Raw genomic sequence first — 20,040 nt, forward strand, 5'->3', positions numbered from 1 at the left:
TTACATGTAAAAAATAAAATTACATTTCCTCTAACCATATACAAAAATAAAGTCAAGAAATAGATTAAAGACCTAAAAGTAATAAGACTAGGAGCCATAAAGCTCCTAGGAGTGGACATAGAACACTTTTTGAGATAAGTCACAGCAATCTTTTTGGATCTGTATGGTAATGCAAAAGATATAAAAGCAAAACCAAACAAATTGGACTTAATTAAGGTTAAATGCCTTTGATGGCGAAGAAAACCATCTATAAGTAACAAAAGGACAACCTACTGAATGTGAGAAAATATTTGCAAATGATATGCTTGATAAGGGGTTAATACCCAAAATATATAAATAGCTCATTCAACTCAGTATTCAGAAAGCCAAATGAATCAATCAAAAAATAGGCAGAAGGCATGCATAGACATTTTTCCAAAGACATACAGATGAACAACAGGCACATTAAAAAATAATCAACATCACTAATTATTAGAGAACTGCCAATAAAAACCAGAAAGAGATATCACCCTCACACCTATCAGAATGGCTATCAAAAAAAGAAATCTTTGAGCAATAAATTTTGGCAAGTATGTGGAGAAAAGGAAAGGAAATTCTTCTTGATAGGAATGTAAATTGGTGCAGCCACTATGGAAAACATTATGGAGGTTTCTCAAAAAAAAAAAAAATACAACTACCAATCCTGAATATATATCTGAAGAAAACAAAAACACTGATTTGAAAAGATACATAGAATCCAATGTTCATAGCAGCATTAATTATAATAGCCAACATATGGGAGCAATCTTAGTGGATAAAAGAGATAAAGGAGATGTTATAATATATACGTCACATATGTACTGAAATACAAATAGTCCATGTCACCACTTCACACATGAAAAGTTGTCAACATGATTATTAGAGAAATGCAAATTAAAACCAAAAAAATCACCTCACACTTGCCACAGTGGCTTTTATCAAAAGGACAAGAAATAATGTGTTGGCAAAAAATATGAAGAAAGGGAACATATGCCTGATTCATGGAACTGAACATTGGTGCAGATATTATGGAAAACAATATGGAGGTTCCTCCAAAAAACTAAAAATAGAACTATCATGTGATGCAGCAATTCATATTCTTGGTATTTATCTGGAAACACCAAAAACAGTAATTCAAAATGATATGTGTACATATATGCTCATTTGCAACATTATTTACAAGATCCAAGATATGGAAACAGACCAAGTGTCCATCGATGGATGAATGGATAAAGAAGATGTGTTATTATAAACACAATGCAATCCTACTCAGCTATAAGAAAAGAATGAAATTTTATCATTTGCAACAACACAGATGGACCTTGAGGGTATTATGCTAAGGAAATAAGTCACACAAAGACACATACCATATGATTTCAACTATATGAGGGGTACTTTTTTAATAAAGCAAATGAACAAACAAAACAAAATTTATAGAGAAAAGATTGGTGTTTGCCAGAGGGGAGGAGGGTTGAGGCGATGGAGAGGGGGTGAAGGGAATCAAGCAGTATAATATCCAGATATAAAATAAATTGGTCATGGGGTGTAATCTACAGCATGGTGAATATAGTCAATAATACTACATTGAAAATTTAAAAATTGCTAAGAAAATAAATCTTAAAAGATCTCATCACAAAGAAAAACTGTAACTTTGCATAATAATTAATGGTAATTAGATTTACTGTGATCATTTGAAATGTATACAAGTATCAAAACATTATGTCATATAACGTAAAAGTAAAAGACACACTAAAAATGAAAATAAATAAAATAAAATTAGTTTCCAGTGTGTTGAAAAACCAAATGAGTCTATTTTAAAACAAATCTAGCAATAAAGGAGATGATACCAACCTCAGTTCAGTAACTAAGTATACATAAGGGACATTCCCATGGAGAACTCTGTCCCATGGAACTTTGTCTGCTAGCTCATCTGGGATAACCATAAATGGTCTGTTGAAAATAATGTCCAAGGGGCTCAGGAATATAAAAAAAAAAAAAAAACTTGCACACCAAAAAGCACTCTTGATATTAATATCTATTTAGGTCTTTTGAATCTGGGATTTTTTTTTTCTGACAGCATTATATCAAATAGAAAACTCACATTTCTGAAGATATTTCTTAAGCACTCATCTGCAAACTAGTTTCTTTGTCCTTTTCTGAAAATTTGAAAAATTCAAGTATGTTCCTTCACACTTCCTTTTTCTTAAGTGATGTTTATCTAAAATAAGGGTAAGTAAAAAGGCTTTTGCTTTAAAAGCTATCCATTCTTAGAGAAGGTTGGAATGTGTGTACATCATAGTGCCAAATATTCATAGGAAAATTGGAAAGTATTTCATTTCTGGGAGCCTTCTTTAAACATTGGAAATAACTAGTTTGGTACCTATAGAAAGAAATGAAATTTTTCTTTGTAATCAACTCAGTTTCTCAGTTGAACCTACCTTAAAAACATGTAAATTTTAGTAAACACTATATCTGACAGATATTAAATACCTGAATTAAGTGTGTAACCTTCATACAATCATATGAACATTTTTAATATGTAGCATAATAAAAATCTGATAGATCGACTTGTCCACATGTTTCATCCAGATGTTTTTATGTCAGATAAAAATATTTTCTTTCTTAGCAATTTCTTAATCGCTTAGAAAATAAATCTTAAAAGATCCCATCACAAAGAAAAATTGTAACTTTGTATAACAACCAATGGTAATTAGATTTACTGTGATCATTTCAAAATGTATAATTAAAAAAATTTTTAAATAAAAAATAATATTTTCCCTCACATAACTTTAAAATCACTTCAAATATAAATAAAATACTGTATAAAGAAAACTATATATAAAAAGATACACTAGAATGATAATTTAGTGGAGACACAAAGAACTTTAAACCTTCACAGATCAATAGATTCCTACATGGTTAAACCATAAGCCTATGGGCTTTCTTTGTAGCTCAGTTGGTAAAGAATCTGCCTACAATACAGGAGACCTGGGTTCAATCCCTGGGTCAGGAAGATCCCCTGGAGAAGGAAATGGCAACCCACTCCAGTATTCTTGCCTGGAGAATCCCATGGACAGAGGAGCCTGGCAGATACAGTCCATGGCATCAAAAGAGTCAGATATGACTTAGCGACTAAATTACTGTGGTTAAACAGTGATGGAAAATCCCTGGAAGTAGATCAAAAATTGGATTAAAATGCCATGGTATGCAAGAGTTAGAAGTAATGAAATACCATGAGATTGATATGGAAAAAAATTCTATCTAGGATAGAATTATAGCACTTAAATATACATTTCTGGAATATAGAAATCTGAATTTATACTCTCATTATCTCTCTATTTCATGAAAAATGTATTGATTTTTGATCCTTAAGAAATTTCCTAGTTATTAGCATACAATTGGGATGAATTATTAACAATATCTTAAGATAGGAATACTAAAGTTTCCTTTGTCAATAGGAATACTAAAGTTTCCTTTGTCAAAGGGTTTGGGGATCAGTACTAAATGATTTAATGGGTGTAAAATGCTTCCTGTAGTGTTTGGCACACCAGGCTCATTCAGAATTAATTGGAATTATTGTTTTATTTTTTTATTACACACATCTGACCTAGGTGTTGTGTGGAATCAAAGGGCCATAGTGACGTCTTATCCCAGAGAAATTTTGTGTGACATTTCCCAGGATGGCTTTGAGGATTTAATAAAACAGAGAAAATGAAAACTGTGCTTTGCAACCCTACAAATGCAGTCTGTTGCCCCTAAACCAATGTCTCTGTTCCTAACTTGGAAAAAAAAGATTTTTCTCCTGGACCCAAAGGCTGTCTTTGTAGCTACATGCTGTTACTGCTACTGCTGCTAAGTCACGTCAGTCATGTCCGACTCTGTGCGACCCCATAGATGGCAGCCCAACAGGCGCCTCTGCCCCTGGGATTCTCCAACAAGCTCCTCTGTCCCTGGGATTCTCCAGGCAAGAATACTGGAGTGGGTTGCCATTTCCTTCTCCAATGCATTGAGTAAATCACTGATAACTGTCCAAACTCTTACTTAAAAATAAGATAATCCCACTCAATAAAGAAAAAATCCTACACCACAGATCATTAAATTTTAACAACAAAAAAAAATAGTTGCCCAGTTTAAATCAAGTAGTTATGCAAGACAATTTACAGCACAAAAAGAGATAGTACAAACTACTGACTGAATCTGAGTTTACTGAATGAGTCTAAATAGAAAAGGCACACTAGAAAGGTCACATTAATAGGGCTATTTGCTGGCAAGGTACATCAATATATACTAAGAGGTATATTTATAAATGAATAAATAAATATTTATTTACATATTAATGAATATCCTAGTTCTGATTATTTTCTATCTAATACATTCCATTTGCACAAGAACAAGTATTGGTACTCATTCCCCTGGAGAAGGGAAGGGTAACCCACTCCAGTATTCTTGCCTGGAGAATTCCAGGGATGGAGGAGCCTGGTGGGCGGCAGCACAGACTCTGTGGGGTCGCACAGAGTCGGACACAACTGAAGCGACTTAGCAGCAGCGGCAGCAGGAATGCCATTCCAGGCATATATCCAGAGAAAAACTTGGTTTGAAAATATACATGCACCCCAATGTTCATTGAAACTCTTTACAATAACCAGGACATGGAAGCAACCAAAATATCGAACCAACAGAAATATCCATTGACAGATGAAAGGATAAACAAGATGTAGTATACATATGTATACATATACTACAATATTCCATTGTATATATACATTCATAAGTATATATACACATAGATACATATATACAATGGAATATTGTAGTATACTTATACATATATATATAATGGAATATGTGTGTATATATATATGTATATATATATATATATACACACACACACACACACAGAGAAAGAGTGGAAAATTACTCAGTCATAAAAAAAGAATGAAATAATGCCATTTTCAGGGACATGGATGGATCTGGAGATTATCATACCAAGTGAGGTAAGTCAGACAGACAAGACTAATAATCTATGATATCACTTATATGTGGAATCTAAAAGAATGACACAAAATAACCTATTTACAAAACAGAAAGACTTACAGATTTAGAAAATAAACTTGTGGTTACTAAGGGAGAAGGGTGGAGGGAGGGATGGAGTCTAGGATTGACATGTACACACTGCTATATATAAAATATATAATCAATGAGGACCTACTGTATAGCATAGGGAACTGTGTTCACTACTCTGTAATAATGTAAATGGGAAGAGAATTTGAAAAAGAATAGATACATGTAAATGTAAAAAAAAAAGAAAGTCCTTCCTCTCCACTCTTTTTAAGTTTATATTTAAAAAATAAAATAAAATAAAATAAGTTTATATTTTAAACCCAAAACTCCTTTAGACTTAGAGCACTTGATGCCTTTTTCTCAAGAATAGATTCCATTAAGTTAGGTCTTTATATTATTTTCTAATCAGACTAATTTATCAGCAACCTTATATTTGCTTTAACTGGAGAAGAAAATCTTCTGATAAACTTTTTTTCTTATTTGCATAAAGATTAAAGATTAAAGCTAGTACTTGCCTGCTAAGTCGCTTCAGTCATTTCTGAGTTTTTGCAACCCTATGGACCGTAGCCCACCATGCTTCTCGCTCCTCTGTCCATGGGATTCACCAAGCAAGAACACTGGGGTGGGCTACTATGCCCTCCTGGGTTGCCAGGCCCTCTTCCAGGGATCTTCCCAATCCAGGGACTTGAACCCACATTTTACATATCTTGCATTGGCAGGCAAGTTCTTTACCAATAGCGCCATTTCCTGGGAAGCCCAAATAAACCTAGACTTAACACCAACTCTTAGGTGAAGCCTTCTGATCCTGTGTGAGTGTCCTGCCTTCTAGCAACCCTGACATGGCAGGCCTCAGCTTCTCCAGGACTTGCATAAGTAGAAATCTGTAGCACTAAGCATGTTCTCCATAGCAACAGATCTGCCTCAAGCTTCCAGGACTTTTCTATTATACAACAAATTGCAAAGGACATCAAGAAGGTCCTGCTTGGAAGATAAATCAGTACCTAGCAACTGGGAGAAACCATCAGTGGGGTAACAGTGAGGGAGGATTAACAAACATTAACAAATATGTTCATTTTATTGGTTTCCACCAATGCCAACATAAGGTGGAAATGTACAAGTCTACTCTTGTCCAGAAGACACTGACTACAGTGACTCTGTCCTTCCTAGGCCCTAATTAGTAACTGCAAAGTCCGAGAGGATAAAGGCCTTTTCACACATGTACAGTACAAGGATCACTGTTTAAGAAGCTTGGAGATTACAAACTTACATGTCCACATTAATAGTCAATGTTCTCTTAAACTATGCCTATCTTTCTGGGACCCACAGCACCTAATATTAAAAACAAAATTATTTTTCCGCCTTCAGTAACCAATCCTTGTTTCATTTCTGGTTAGATCACAAGTGTAGTCATGCAGAGTTGAATTCAAATTGTTAACTTATCTGAACTTCAAATTTAAGAAGTCTTAAAGAATCAAGTTAACCTGGAAAGTCTTCAATTTCAAGGATTTACAGTCCCGCCATCAATGACTCCCCAAATCCATACCAGTGTTGCCTCATCTTCAAACACAATATAAAAACTCTATTTCTCAGAAGGAAAAGAATAACTAATAAATGTTGTCAGCAGTAGTGCCATATCTTGATTTGATATTTGTTGTTGTTGTTCAGTCGTTCAGTCATGTCTGGCTCTTTGCAACCCCATAGACTGCAGCACACCAGGCTTCCCTGTCCATCAGCATCTCCTGGAGCTTGTGCAAATTCATGTCCAGTGAGTCATTGATACCATACAACCATCTTGTCCTCTGTTGTACCCTTCTCCTCCTGCCTTCAATCTTTCCCAGCATCAGGGTCTTCTCCAATGAGTTGGTTCTTCACATTAGGTGGCCAAAGTATTGGAGCTTCAGCTTCAGCATCAGTCCTTCCATTGAGTATTCAGGGTTGATTTACTTTAGGATTGACTGGTTTGATCTCCTTGCTGCCCAAGGGACTCACAAGAATCTTCTCCAGCACCACAGTTCAAAAGCATCAGTTCTTACAAGTTCAACCTTCTTTATGGTCCAAATATCACATCCTTACATGACTACTGGAAAAACCATAGCATTGACAATATGGACCTTTGTTGGCAAAGTAATGTCTCCGCTTTTTCATATGCCATCTTGGTTTGTCATAGCTTTTCTTCCAAGGAGCAAGCATCTTTTAATTTCATGGTTACAGTCACCATCTGCAGTGATTTTGGAGCCCAAGAAAATTAAGTCTCTCACTGTTTCCTTTGTTTCCCCATCTATTTGTCATGAACTGATGGGACCAGATGTCATGACCTTTGTTTTCTGAATGTTGAGTTTTAAGCCAGCTTTTTCACTCTCCTCTTTCACTTTCATCAAGAGACTCTTTACTCTTGATTTGGTCCACTCCATGCATTTCTGGTGAACTGCTTATTGGGTAACTTCATCTCTTTGTTTACAGAAATGGTCATATGACCAAAACAGGTAAATTAGTCCTATCCCAAAGGAAAATCTGAGATTAGTCAAGATCATCTTATTAAAAATGATATATGATACAGTATATATAAATATATATGGTACAAAAAACTTTTCCTCCCAGTAGAATGCCAACTGTGCCAGTTTCCCATCATTGTTATAACATATTGCCGTATACTTAGTGGCTTAAAACAATACAAATGCTTAGTACCTTAGAATTCTGGAGATGAGGAGACTAAAATAGGTCCACAGGGCTGTGTCCTTCTGCAGACATTAAGAGAGAATCTACTTACTGGTCTTTTCCAACTTCTAGAGGCCACCTATAATCCTTTTCTCCATCTTTAAAGTCAGAAGCTTAGTATCCTGTCTCCTCCCTGACCTCCTGCCTCCTCTTATAAGAATCTTTGTGATTATGTGGGCCCACTTGGGTAATTCAGGTTAATCTCCTCATCTCAATTTCCTGAATTTATTTTTACCTATAAAAGTTCTTATACCATGAAAGACAATGCATAATCACATGTTCCAGGGATTGGGATGTGAACAATTTGAGAAAAGAGAACAACGAGACATTATTTACATACCAAATTAACTAATAAGTGTACAAGAAATGATGTAACTTTTTCTTTTTTATTTAAATATAGTTGCTATGGATATGAGTTTGAGCAAACTCCGGGGGATGGTGAGGGACAGGGAAGTCTGGCGTGCTGCAGTCCATGGGATCACAAACGGTTGAACACACCTGAGCAATGAACAAGTACATTCATTTCAGGTGTACTATGTAGTGATTTGGCATTTGCAGGCACCATGAAATGATCACCACAAAAAGTCTAGTAACCATCTGTCCCCATGCAATATTATGGGGAACTGACAATATTCCTTATGTTGTATACTACATTCCCAAGACTTATTTATTTTATAAATGAAAGTTTGCATGTTTTAATCCCATGTCATATTTTACACCCCCTCTGGAAACCATCTACTTGTTCTCTGTATCTATGAGTATGTTTGTTTTGTTTAATTTGCTTGCTTGCTTTGTTTTTTATATTTCATACATAAGTGAGATCATGTGGTATTTGTCTTTCTCTTTATTATTTCACTTAGGATAATACCATATAGATCTATTCATGTTGAAGTAAATGGCAGATTTCATACCTCTTTGTGGCTGACTAATATTCCATTACTGAGCATGCATGCATGCATGCTCAGTCACTTAGTCTTTTCTGACTCTTTGTGATCCCATGGACTGTAGCCCCCAGGTTCCTCTGTCTATGTAATTTCCCAGGCAAGAAATACTGGAGTGGGTTGCCATGTCCTACTCCAGGGGATCTTCCCAATCCAGGGATCAAACTCACCTCTCTTCCATCTCTTGCATTGGCAGGTGGATTTTTTACCACTGAGCCACCTGGGAAACCCAATGTGCATATATATATATACATATATATATACACATTGGGGAAACCCAATATATATATATGTATATATATACATATATATATACACACACATATATATACATTGGGGAAACCCAATATATATATATATATATATATATATGTCTTCTTTATTCCTCTACTGATGAACACTTAGATTGATTCCATATCTTGGCCATTAGTAATTCCCCAATGAACTTTGCTGTCCCTATATTCTTTCAAATTAGTGGTTTTGTCTTCTTCCAGTAAATACCCAGAAGAGAAATTGCTGGATCATATGGTAGTTCTTTGTCAGCAAAAGTCCGTCTAGTCAAAGGTTATGGTTTTTCCAGTAGTCATGTATGGATGTGAGAGTTGGACCATAAAGAAGGCTGAGCACTGAAGAATTGATGCTTCTGAACTGTGGTGTTAGAGAAGACTCTTGAGAGTCCCTTGGACTGTGAGGAGATCAAACCAGTCAAACCTAAAGGAAATCAACCCTGAATACTGAATACTCATTGGAAGGACTGAGGCTGAAGCTGAAGCTCCAATACTTTGGCCACGTGATTCAAAGAACTGACTCATTGGAAAAGACCCTGATGCTGGGAAAGATTGAAGGCAGGAGGAGAAGGGGATGACAGAGGATGAGATGGTTGGAGGGCATCATCAACTCGATGGACATGAGTTTGAGCAAGCTCCGGGGGTTGATGATGGACAAGGATGCCTGGTGTGCTGCAAACCATGGGGTCACAAAGAGTCAGACATGACTGAGTGACTGAACTGAACTGAACTGATGGTGCTTCTATTTTTCATTTGTGAGGAACCTCCGCATCCTGTTCTCCACAGTGACTGCATCAATTTACAATCTCTGCAACAGTCACAAATGTTCTCTTTTCTGCACAAGAATAAATGAACCTTAAAAATCACCATTTGGTACAAAATAACAATCACTGTTTCTTGTAAGAATTAATAAAGAATGCTTGATAATAAGACCAGTGGCTGAAGGCTGAAGGCTCTCAGAGGGTGCTGCAAACCTAAGCTTCCTGACCACTTGAGTGCCAGTTGCTTCCAGTAGTCACAAGTAGCTTGGTGGCCCCAGAAGTTTCCCTTGGCTAGAGGAAGCTTCATTTGCTCCAAGATCCTAAAGAGATCCTGTGAACCCAGGCTCCCAATCAAGCAGGGCGCCAACCCACTATGTTCCTGACCAGCTCCCATGACCATGGGCATCTCCTAAGTACCAGGCTCCCAGCAGGCCAGCACACTCAGGCTTCTTGGCATATTTCTGCCCTGGTCAACTCCCACAGTCCAGGATATCTCCTCTGGTCTTAGCTTCTGATCAGTAACCACAAACCAGGGTCTAGAGAGCACTTGTTAACTCATGATATTGGAGGGCCCCAGTTCCAAGTTGACTGCTATTCCAGGCTTTTGATGCACCCCAGCACTAGGTCACCAAAATACTCCAGCAGCAGTTGACCATGGATGCCACTAGAACGCACACATAGACTCTCTAGACAAGCTGACTGGTAGAGGCCTTTGCCTGCCAAAGCAGATTTATAAAGACTAGTACAGGAACCTACATCTTCAGATGCATAGATACCAAAGCAAGACCACAAATATCATGACTAATCAAGAAGGTATGATACCACCAAACACAATACATACTGTAAAGAAATGCCAACTTCTCAATTCTCATCCTGTTATTAATATATAATTCCATACCATTCTTTGTTGAACTTCATTTTGTTCATATAATATTTTCCTAATTTTATTTAGTTGTATACCTCTGTTTTCTTGTACTTGCACTGAATTTTTTAAAGGATTATTTGAATTCTTTGTTAGACAGTTGGTAGATTAAATTTTCATCCAACAGCAGCAGTGCATACATTCTTTTCAAGTGGACACAGATTACTCTCCAGCATAGAACATATGTTAAGTCACAAAGCAAGCCTTAGCTAATGTAAGAAGACTGAATTCATATCAAGTATCTTTTCTTACCAGAAACATAAGAAATTAGATGTCAATTACAGGATGACAATTGGAAAATTACAAGCAAATGGAAACTAAACAACACACTCCTGAACAACCATTGGTCAAAAAAAAGAGGGGGGACATCAAAAAATATCTTAAGACAAATGAAGATGGAAATACAAAATACCAAAACTTGCAAGATGCAGCAAAAGCAATTCTAATAGGTACGTTTATAAAGATAAAAAGAAAAAAATTACAAAAAGCAATCTATCTTTATCTCAAATAACTAGAAAAAGAAACAAACTAAGCCCAAAGTTAGAAACAAGAAAGAAAATAACAAAGACCAGAAATAAATGATAAAGATACAAGAAAAGCAATAGAAAAGACCAACAAAACTAAGAGTTGGTTTATTTGAAAGAGAAACCTGACAAACCTTTAGGAAGATTAGCACAGAAAAACGGAGAAAGCAGCTTTATTCACAATAGTTAAGACATGAAAATAACCTAAGAACCCATCAAAAGATGAATGGATAAAGAATAGTTTACATGAAGTCAAATATTCTTCAGCCCTGAGAAAGAAGAAAATCTTGCCTTGTGCAAAAACGTAGATGAACCTTGAGGGAGTTATGCTAAGTAAAATAAATTAGAAAGACAAAAACAAGTACTATATGTTCTCACTTTGATGTGAAATTAAAAAAAAAAAAAGGCAAACAGAAAAATAGCTAGTAAAAGGACGGTTACTAGTAGCTGAGACTGGGAGAAACAGAAAATATTGGTCAAAGAGTACAAATTCTCAGCACTAAAATACTTTCTGGGGATTTAATTTACACATGGTGACTATAACAGTATGTGCAAGTTAAGTTGCTTCAGTCTTTGCAACTCCAGGGACTGTAGCCCACCAGGCTCCTCTACCCGTGGAATTCTCCAGGCAAGAAAACTGGAGTGGGGTACCATGCCCTCCTCCAGGTGATCTTCTCCATCTAGTAATCAAACACTAGTCTCTTAAGTCTCCTGCATTGCCAGGCAGGTTCTTTACCACTAGTGCCACCTACTGTATTATATACTTGAAATTTACCAAAAGAGTAGATCTTAAATATCCTCACTACCAAAAAAATGTATAGTAAATGGGAGAACAGATGGGTTAACTATTTTTTGGTAAGTATCTGCAATATATACATGTATAAATCATCACAATGTACACCTTGAACTTGAACATGTTGTATGTCAATGATGCCTCAATAAAGCTGGAGGGAAAATAAAAATATAAATAAATAAAAATTATGGATGAAAATCAAAGGAAATTGGAATTCCACCTAATTACAACCTTCTCCCCACCAGGTTCTTGTAAACTACCAAATAAACATAGTAACTTTATAGTAGAGAAGCCTAAAAGACACCATGTTATCCAAGTGTTCAAAGTTCATATCATCAGTAATAGAATAAGTAAATACCAGGTTCCTTCTAATAAGATGCAGCTCAGGTGGACACAATATCAGTTTTGTGGAGTTTCATTGTCAAAAAGGAAAATTCTAATTCTGCATAAACATTGCTGCTGCTGCTGCTACTACTGCTGCTAAGTCGCTTCAGTCATGTCACTAGGCAAATATAAATTGAAAACCATTGTATAAAATAAATGGCCTATGCTCTTCAGAAATATTTAGCTATTAAACGCAAAGAAAAACTGAACAATGGTTTCAGATTAAAGGACACTAAGAGACATAACACCTAAATCTCATTTGTTATCCTGAATTAGATCTTCACTTTAAGAAATATTCTCAGGAACAGTTAGGGATGGTTGTGCATATATACCATTTCAGAAAAATATTTAAATTCATATTAATATTATATAATTGTAGACAGAATGGCAAAACACCCATGGTAAAACATTTAACACTATGAAATCTGATGAAGGTCTAAATCCGTACTATTTTCTTTTCTGTAAATTTTATTGTTATTGAACTGTAATTCAAGTATGGTGTATTTGTATTTGAAATTTTATTATGCTTGAAATCACTTGATGTTGTCATAGCATATGATAACCAGTGACCTTTCAGCTTCATGTTTGTAAAAAGAATACAGTGTATGGCAATGAGGCTAATAAAATAGTAGAGAATGAGTGAATCTGAACTGGAAGCCAGAGCTAGTTTCTGTAACTATCTGATAGCATTTTTGTGCCAATAATCCTGCACTGCTGAGATACACTAAGAACAAATAACCGAGCATGTGCTTAGGGAATATGCTGCACAGGAATCAGTATGAGAAGTGGGAAAAGATTGGGAGATATTGTCCTGAAGAGGAGGAAAATTTTACTAAGATAAAAGAAGATGATCCTTCAGTGCATTTAGCTTCCATTCTTAGCTGAGAAAATGCTTTCATTGTCAGTTCTTCAGTAAAGTTGCCTGTGACCCAAATTCATGTGTGCTGTGTAAATGTCAATTTACCAAATATTGGTTGGAGGTTTAGGGTTGGCAATGACAGAGTCTCAGATCTCCTAGTTGTTGTTGACCATAACAAGAGAACTCAGGTAAAAATCTATTGTCATTACCTGATTTGTCACAAGTTGCTTAAGCTTAGGTAAGCCTCATATCTTCTTCTCTTCAGTTTTCTCATCCAGAAAGTGAGAAAAAAACATATCCTGCCTGTGATAAAAAAGTTTCATGTAAAAAGTATGAAAATAAAGCAATAAAAACAACAATATCTGTGGTGATCTTTGGGAGAATTTTTTGAAAGTAATCTTTACTTTAGATTACAAACAAATATTACAGCAACATGGCTAGGATTCAAAATCATAAACACTAAAATTATGCATTTCAAGAAAAATAGTCTACACATGCAAAAAGATATTTCTGTGTTTTCCAAGCATAAAAAGAAAAGAAGAAATGGAAAATTTCAAAGCTTTTTCAAGAGTTAGATAGTGAAATACTCTGGTACTGTATGAGGTATACCAAACAATAAGAATTCCATAAGTACATGGTGGTTCAAAGAACTAAGCTATATCTTTTAAGTTCTAAAAAAGATTTTTGCTCTGTGATAGTTCTTTTGTGTGGCCCCAATTATTTACTAAAAGTTCTTTTATAGACATGATTCTTGGTTCTTCATTTCTTGAAAAGTAGCTTAAGGACAAATGTATACACCCCATATTATTGTTTATGGCTAGTTAGAGGAAAAAACTCAAAGACACACAAAGGCAAAGACAAAGACATCAGAATCAACATACATGAGAGCCACACAAGAAATTGAGAGGAAGATGTGGGATGTTTTTCTCTTTAATAATTTAGGGGAAAGGACTTGAATCAATCATATCTAAACTTTAGAGGCCCCCCAAACTAAAACAGACATTTCAGAACCATACAAAACTCAGCTGTTGCCAAGATTTTACTTTATTCCTTATTCCATTTTTTAGCTCAACATAGTGCAGTTTAAAGTGTTACATACATAGTACACTTATTTCAGAAGGAGATGGTATCAATAATATAGGAAACAACACTATTACTTTAATTAAAAGTGCATTTATTTATTTATTTGAAAAATACATGCTAATTTTCGTAAGAACTTTCTAACCACAAATATTCAAATCAGATCGAGCTTAGAAAAGGAAAACTACCATTTTCATATAGCTTTTATCATAAAATTTTTCCAACATATTTTCAAGTAATTCCTTCAAGTACCCATTGGATTCATCAAAACATTTTTCAGAGCCTAGCACTTGGTTGCCTTAGATATTATTTACGGCTTCTTGGGTTATCCAGGTGCTACAAACACTTATTTCACCTAACAATACCTAGCCTACGATGACCATTACTTTATGAGCTATATAGCACAGCTTTAAACTTATTTCCACTTTCTTCACACTTCTCACTGAATTGAAAAAACAAATACGAGATGCTTACTTCTGCTGCATTACTGAGAGCACTTCTAGTTAGGACTCATGTAAGTCACTTTATTTCTAATGATAATGGGATATTATGGAATACAGACCAAAACTCCTCTCAATAGTAACTAGTATTCAAAAAAAGAATAACAATGTTGGAGAAAATATTTAAAGTGTTTCAAAATGTCTTTCATTAAACCAAAGATGGAAGACAAATTCTATGACAAATTCTGCCTAAAAAGCAAGAAATTAAACAACATATTCTAGGCTTTTTTTAAGGAATTATACCTGAATTTTATCAATTTTTATAATCTATGCTTCATTTTTAATTAAGAAAATTATACTTTTATTAGGTTTGTGCACTAAAAACTTAATATTCATGTTTCATCCAATTTTACATGGCTGTTATCACCACTAAAGAAAGATTAGTATTTAGACAGACCTTGTATAATTCATATCTATTACCACAAACTTTGTGACCTTGTGACTGTACACACTCATTAAATGCTAATTGAGTTAATGAAAGAAAGATTGATGAGTGGATGACTGGAAAAACCATTGGTGCAGAGATGTTCCACTTTACCATTCATGTCACCAGTATAACAGACCATCCTCACCCCATTAATCTCTTTACTGCCCCTCTTACATCTCTGTTTCTGAGAGTGTAGATTAGAGGGTTGAGGCTAGGTGTGACAACAGTATAAAAGAGGGCAATGAACTTGCCTTGATCTTGAGAATTTCCTGATGGTGGCTGGAGGTATATGCACATGGCTGGAATGAAAAAAAGGGATACAACAATAAGATGGGCTCCACACGTCCCAAAGACTTTCTGGAGTCCAGTTGTTGACTGCATCCTCAGCACTGCCCAGGCAATGGCCCCATAGGAGCTGAGAATGAGCATGAGAGGTATGAGAACAAAAATGGAGCTCGTGACCATGAGGGACAGCTCATTAGCATGGGTATCAACACATGACAGTCGAAGCAGTGCTGGAACTTCACAGAAGAAATGATTCACTTGGCGATGTCCACATAGGGGTACCAAAAATGTAGAGAAGGAATGAAGGGCTGAGTTGGTAAAGCCACTTACCCAACAAGCCACAGCCAACAGATGGCAGAAACGAGGGTACATGAGGACAGAGTAATTCAGGGGTCTACACACAGCTGCATAACGGTCATAGGACATCACCATCAGTAGCACACATTCTGTGCCTCCCAGTGCAAGGACAAAATAAAGTTGAATCATGCAACCACTGTAAGAGATGGTTTTTCCTGGACCCCAGAGGTTGATCAGCAACTGAGGGATGAAGCTGGTGGTGTAGCAGAGATCCAGAAAAGAGAGATTTGAGAGAAAAAAGTACATAGGAGTGTGGAGATGGGAATCCAGGTATGACAAGATAATGATGAACAGGTTGCCTGTCAATGTCATCAAGTAGAACACCAAAATAACCACAAAGAGAACTACTTCCAGATGAGGCCAATTAGAAAAACCCAGTAGAACAAAGTAGCCTTCAGAGGTTGCATTCATTTTTTTTCATGGTCATTCATTACTTGTTATGTGAGGCAAGTATATATATACCCTAGTAATGTAAAGAAATACTGCAAGAGTGAAAAAAAATCACATCAGAGCCACCTGTAGTTACCTTTTTTGGGGTCTTTTAATTGCTTGTGTTTTATAAGTGCAACACCTGAAAAAGATGTTAGCAGTAGACAAATACTTGAATTTCAGCAGGAACATTAAAAACAGTAAGCTTCACACTTGTAAGTCTGATTCAGGCTTTAAAATTCTTAGTCTTTAACTAATTGTTACACAAGACTACTGTCTACAGCTCAGAAACCATGGAGGATAATCAGATAGCACATTGCCTAAAAGAAATTTTTTGTAATTAAACATAAGATTAATTATAAGGAATTATTAATCTATAAAAGGAGAAGAACTGTTGAAAAAAATGTCGTTAGAACTCTAAATGATGTCTTGGGCCAAGGGACAGTATCCAAGAAAGGACAAGCTTGGAAAGAGACATTTCCTGCTCAAGGCTGCAGTTTAGACTTCGTCAAAGAAGGTGTGGTTGAGTCCACTGGATGATGAAGTTCACTGTGGCTGAATCAAAAAATAGCAATGGTCAAAGAGTGAATTACAAAGATACACCACTTAGAGATCACTGCCATTTGAGGGGTAATAGGAAATTTTCAAGATTTTTAAAAATTTCTTTAGAATGAGACAGTATATCATGAGAAATATAAACCCAGATGCGTTTGCTGCTTCTTCTGATGCAGATAAAATTTTCTTCTCCCTACACAGTTGCATGAATAACATAATACATCAATTTTAAACAGTAGCAGCTCTGAGATATATTTATCTGTTGCATGACCCATCCTTTGGCATCCTTATAAAAGTTAAAAACAGATATGAGACCCAAATTTTTTTTTCATTTAAAAATAGATGTAAGTAGAAAACTAGTAGGAAATTTAGGATTAAATTTCTACTTACAGTAGGAAAGGAAAATAAAGACCTCATCAAAGGTTGCTTTCATAGGCTGTAAAATGAAATATCTCTTCTCTATTTTTGAAATACAACATTATGGAGGATTCCCTGTATTTGTCTGCCCAATCTATGCCTCTTTATCTGTGGGCCAATGATCTCTTTGAAATCACCAACATAAATGTCTGCCTACACCATGTATTCTAATCTACTACATCAATACAGGAAAGCAGAGTAGAAAATAACTATGATTATCATTACAACACAAGAAAGGATCCTGAGTCTACCAAAAAGATCTCATTTTAGCTGGAAGGAGGAACTAGTTAGTGCATATACTGTGTCAGGGAATGGACCCCTTTTCCTAGAGCAAACAGAGCCCTTATGGAAACAAAAGAACATTGTGTTTTGTTTTCCTTGACTGAGGCTACTGGGAGTATAAATCCCAAAGTAGCAATTAATGCCCTTCAAGGAGTTGTCCTAGGTTAGAACAGTTTCCTGCTTTCTCCCAAAGCAGGGTGGAAAGGACCAACTGAAACCACTCAGTTAGCTGACTTGTTCCCCTAGACTGCCCTTGTGCATGCCCCACTCGGAGCTGAGCAAACACTCACAGCTCCACACTGAAGGGAGGGCTGCCACAACGGAGGGAAAACCTCGGTGTGGAATGCTGCAGCAGCTGAAAAATCAAATGGCCTCTGAGCAGGGAGGGGCAGCCATTATTGGCACTTACACAGGCAGCACATCACGAGCAGAACAGATCTCTGACAGCAGCCAGACCGCCACACCCAATACACTGACTATCACCAAATAAACATCCCCAACCTCTCTTACTCCAGCACTGCTCCCCTCTGGGGCTGAGGGGGCGGTGCTGGGAGGGAGAAGAGCACACACTATAAGGGAATGGAGCCAACTAACCCAACCCTCAGGGCTTCTGTTCCAGCAATGTGGGACCCATGCTTGCCTTAAATAGGGTGGTGACAGCAATTGAGCAGAGAGGAAGTCTTGGCTCACACCTGGCTCTGGCCCTAGCCCCTTCATCTCTAACCCCACCTCCTAACCAGATGGTACCTGCCAGCACACTCTGAAGAAATATCTGTCTTGTATTCAAATCAAACTCAGCTTTTCCCCCAAAGCCACTGCACCCACACGAACTATACAGGGACACTCCCAAATCTGTACACTATTTCAAGATTGCCGGTGGTAACTGTTTCACCTAATTTCATAAAAACAGAGGAAGTTAAGCAAAATGAGAAGACAGAGTAATTTGTCTCAGTTGAAAAAGCAAGAGAAAACTCCTGAGAAAAGAAAGAAACAATGAGATGAAATAAACAGTTTACTAAAGAATTGAATAACCTCAGATATGCAGATGATACCACCCTTAAGGCAGAAAGTCAAAAGGAACTAAAGAGCCTTTTGATGAAGGTGAAAGAGAAGAGTGAAAAAACTGGCTTAAAACTCAACATTCAAACAACAAAGATCATGGCATCCTGTCCCATCACTTCATGGCAAATAGATGGGGAAACAATGGAAACAGTGACAAGCTTTATTTTCTTGGGCTCCTAAATCACTGCAGATGGTGACTGCAGCCATGAAATTAAAGATGCTTGCTTCTTGGAAGAAACGCTATGACCAACCTAGACAGCATATTAAAAAGCCAAGATGTTATTGCCAACAAAGGTCTGTCTACTCAAAGCTAAGGTTTTCCCAGTAGTCATGTATGGATGTGAGAGTTGAACCATAAAGAAGGCTGAGCACTGAAGAACTGATGCTTCCGAACTGTGGTGTTGGAGAAGACTCTTGACAGTCCCTTGGACCGCAAGAAGATCAAACTAGTCAAACCTAAAGGAAATCAACCCTGAATACTGAATACTCATTGGAAGGACTGAGGCTGAAGCTGAAGCTCCAATACTTTGGCCACCTGATGTGAAGAGCTGACTCATTAGAAAAGACCCTGATGCTAGGAAAGATCGAAGGCAGGAGGAAAAGGGGATAACAGAGGATGAGACGGTTGTATGGCATCACCAACTCAATGGACATGAGTTTGAGCAAGCTCCAGGATACAGTGAAGGACAGGGAAGCTTGCCTTGCTGTTGTCCATGGGGTCGCAGAGTCAGACATGACTGAGCAACTGAACAACAACAAAAAAGTTGAAAGAATTAGTGATAAGAATGCTAACTGAATAAATGGAAAGTGCGAGAGGAAAAAAATGGATGAAAAGAATAGATGAAAACTGTAAGAATTTTACCAAGAAAATAGAAAATTTTAGAAGAACAAGTCTGAACTGTAGCACACAATAACTAAAATTTAAAACACACTAGAAGGGATGAGCAGCCAACTAGGTGATAGAGAAAAATACATAATGGATTTGAAAGATTACTTTAAAATCACCAAATGAGGTGAGCAAAAAAACCCAGAATTTCAAAAACTGAGCTTCTCGGTGCTGCTCACTGCAGGATGGACACCAGCACCCCTGTCAAAGCCAAAAAATCCACCACCACCCTGTGACGACCACCTCCTCCCCTCGTCCTGCCAACGCCACCACCTGTGTCACCACCACTTGGGGACAGGATGTATAATTAGGCCACAGTCTTCAGTGAGGAGACATATTTCTCAGTTCTGTGGTGTTCTTCATCACATATTTAGAAGTTTCTGAAGGGCAGTGGAGACTATTGCCAGGCACAGCGCGACTTCTATGCAGACCCGTGATTTGTAGAAATTCACTACCACTCCAATAAGAAGCTTCCGGTGAGTAACCTGGACACAG

General features: G+C 36.7%; 1 pseudogene; it reads right to left on the reverse strand.

Moving 5' to 3' along the window:
• Positions 1–14,337: 14,337 nt before the first annotated feature.
• On the reverse strand, positions 14,338–19,655 carry LOC110143518 (olfactory receptor 2J3-like; annotated as a pseudogene).
• Positions 19,656–20,040: the final 385 nt, after the last annotated feature.

This window comes from Odocoileus virginianus, chromosome 27, assembly GCF_023699985.2.
Source record: "Odocoileus virginianus isolate 20LAN1187 ecotype Illinois chromosome 27, Ovbor_1.2, whole genome shotgun sequence".
Taxonomy (NCBI): Eukaryota; Metazoa; Chordata; class Mammalia; order Artiodactyla; family Cervidae; genus Odocoileus; species Odocoileus virginianus.